This window comes from Mus caroli, chromosome 12 (assembly GCF_900094665.2).
Source record: "Mus caroli chromosome 12, CAROLI_EIJ_v1.1, whole genome shotgun sequence".
In the NCBI taxonomy this organism is placed as follows: domain Eukaryota; kingdom Metazoa; phylum Chordata; class Mammalia; order Rodentia; family Muridae; genus Mus; species Mus caroli.
In genome coordinates this window covers 92856761-92860153 of record NC_034581.1, presented here as the reverse complement: position 1 = coordinate 92860153, position 3393 = coordinate 92856761, and the positions used below count along the sequence as shown (strand labels likewise).

The 3393-nt window shown below is 41.0% G+C and overlaps 1 protein-coding gene across 2 annotated transcripts in view; it reads left to right on the top strand.

Moving 5' to 3' along the window:
- Positions 1–3393, top strand: part of Galc (galactosylceramidase) — a 61018-nt gene that overhangs the window by 27666 nt on the left and 29959 nt on the right. The window lies entirely within an intron of this gene.

The window sequence follows — 3393 nt, the reverse complement described above, 5'->3', positions numbered from 1 at the left end:
TCCCCTATCAGATTTAGGATAGGTAAAAATCCTTTCCCAATCTGTTGGTGGCCTTTTTGTCTTATTGACAGTGTCTTTTGCCTTACAGACGCTTTGCAGTTTTATGAGGTCCCATTTGTCAATTCTTGATTTTACAACACAAGCCATTGCTGTTCTGTTTAGGAATTATTCCCCTGTGCCCATATCTTCTAGGCTTTTCTATTGAATGGAACACAGGGCTCCCAATGGAGGAGCTAGAGAAAGTACCCAAGGAGCTGAAGGGGTCTGCAACCCTATAGGTGGAACAACAACATGAACTAACCAGTACTCCCCAGAGCTCGTGTCTCTAGCTGCATATGTATCAGAAGATGGCCTAGTCGGCCATCATTGGGAAGAGAGGCCCCCTGGTCTTGCAAACTTTCAGGGCCAAGAAGTAGGAGTGGGTAGGGAGGGTATAGGGAACTTTTGAGATAGCATTTGAAATGTAAATAAAGAAAATGTCTAAAAAAAAAAATTGATGTTTTGCAGCCAGAAAAAAAAAAAAAAAAGAAAGAAAAAGAAAACCCAGGAGCCCCTGACAGGTCCTGGCGGGCGCAGCTCACGATGGGCTGAGCTTTCCTCTGATCACTCACTAATTAAGATGACTTAGAGCCAGCTCTTATGGAAGTATTTTCTCAATTAAGGTTTCCTTCCTTCGGGGAACTCTAGTTTGTGTTGACTTGATGAAGCCAGCGAGTAAAAATGCTTATCCCAACTGAGCAATTTTGTGACTATTTCAGGTTTGTATGTGTGAACTTCTAAACCCTTTCTGCATGGTCGTTTGGATTTTCTAGGCTTTGCTCTTCTGAGATAGTCATTCCTTGGCTCCTGCTGCTGTAGGCAATGCATACCTCCTGGAGCCGTTCACATTGCCCGAGGCATGCACTGTAGCTGCACAGTTTGGTTATGCAGTCAGTGTACCTCCTGGGATTTCTGCTGGGCCCTCCTGTCCCACGTGCCTCTGTGTACTTCCCCTCAGTGTGAATGCAAGTGTCTGATTTAGTTTGGATTCTGCTTCTGGCATCTTATTCTCATATAACCCTCCGCCATCTCCACAGAGATTTGTTACCTGCTGCTGAACTTGTTAAGGCCTTAGACCTGCACTGTCTTACACAGTAGCCAACAGTCTCACGGGTCTGTGTCTGCAAATGTGGCTAGTCTAACTTAGGTGTGTCAAGAAGTGTGAAATACAGACTGGGTTTTGTAAGTTAAATTTCAAAACCAAAAACCAGCCTTTCCTGCTTTTAAATTGATTAAATGTTGAGTGATGATCTGGATATACCAGATTGAATTAAATAATCTAAAATATATAATCAAAGGTCAAATAGAAGTACATGAGATGTATTTATGGTAAGAGAACGAGTTCAGATTATAAAATTTCAGAATGTAGAAATATTTTGGGAGATGTGAGTCCTTATAAAGACAGAGTTAAAATTTACTTCTATTATGACCTTCTGAAAATCAGTGATCGCATAGCAAATATTTCTAGAATTTTCTTCCTTTAAAACATATAGATATGTGTGCATCTTCATCAGATACATCAGACAAGCCAGGTATCACGGTTCGTGCTAGCACTCAGGAGGCTGAGGTGAGGGGGTCTCTTGAGTGTGAAGACAGCCTGGGATTACATAGTATGTTTTAGGCTAGCTTGTGCAACAGAATGAGATATAGTCCCAGAAAACAAAGAAACAAACAAACAACAGGCATATCAGACATAGTATTTTCTGAAAGCCACCTAAAAATATCCTGATTTTAATATAGTAACAGTTAATATCTGACTGAAGTGCCAAATTGGACACTCCGATCACAGTACAAAGTTAAGGGTATAAGAATTAAATGTTAAGCCGGGCATGGTGGCGCACGCCTTTAATCCCAGCACTCGGGAGGCAGAGGCAGGCGGATTTCTGAGTTCGAGGCCAGCCTGGTCTACAAAGTGAGTGCCAGGACAGCCAGGACTACACAGAGAAACCCTGTCTCGAAAAACCAAAAAAAAAAAAAAAGAATTAAATGTTAAAATATCTTAGAATTATAGGTTTGCAGTCATTAGTAATTTGATGATTAGCAATTTGATTTTCCAAGTTTGGCGGAATAAGTTAAGTTCATCAATTTCTTAACCCTAGAAGGAGGTAGGATGCTCCCGGGTGCCTGTGCTGTTGACCTGCAGTGGTGCCTGTCTCAGCTGTTTGGAGCACTCAGCACATTCCTGATGGAGCGTGGCTGTTTCCCAGTGCTTCTGCTGGTGCTCTCTGCTGTGTCTCCTTCTCCCTGACACTCATCATATGCGTTTACTGATACAAACAACTCCCTATCAGGGCTTTCTGCAGAGTTGACCGTGATTGACAGATACTGATTCAAAGGTCTTCACAGTCATTCTTCTGATGTTATACTACTCCAAGAAAGTACAGATGTTAGAATTGTGTATTGTGTACAGTTAGAATTGTGATAGAACAAGTCTCTTTTATTCTCAAACTGCTTGTGAATAATTAAACTGGAAAGTTTATATTCTTACTCCTGAAGATAGTGAATGTACTCTTATTGTAGTGCCATCTAGTTTCTAATTTATATTTACTATATTAATATTTTGATTCACTTAGTCAATAGAGTCTACAGTTGTCATTAGAGCAGTATTTTATTCTTGTGACAATCAGCATATATGTAGACCTCTCCTGATTGACTCTGTTTACATGCTAGAATGAAAGGAGTTGATTTTCTGGGACAGATTCTCAGTCACTGCACTTTTGATGTCTTGACAGTGCCTAGATATTGCTACCTCGCCTGTAGCAATACAGGATATTGCTAACACCCCATGACTGAGGACCACTGCTGCTTTGAGACAGTACCTCCAATTTTCTCAACGCAGTTCATTCTTCCCACACAAAAATTAATGATACACTAATACCTATGGGGACTTTTGGATTTGTTTTAATGCTATGCCTTGAAGTAAATGTCCAGATTTCTGTCTCAAGAGGACAGAGATGGAGGAGAGGTTGCTTCTTCACAGAGCATGGCCAGACTCATCTTGTTTGACCTCCTGGCTGTCTACCTTCCTTCCAAAGCTCCCTATCTTCCCCAGGAAAGGCTGAATCTTTTTTTTTAACCTTGTTTTTCCACTTTAAGTGGCCTTGTTGACCTTCACCTGTCACTACACATGCATCCATTTGTGGGTTTCAGAATAGTCTTGTTTTATTTGTGTGGTTGCAGGCTTCTGCTGTTGTGATTAGTCGCTGTCGTTTGTAAAGTGCCTTTAGATGGAACAGTGGGAAAGCCACTTGATTTTTCATTTTCTTCTTCTTCTTCTTCTTCTTCTTCTTCTTCTTCTTCTTCTTCTTCTTCTTCTTCTTCTTCTTCTTCTTCTTCTTCTCCTTCTCCTTCTCC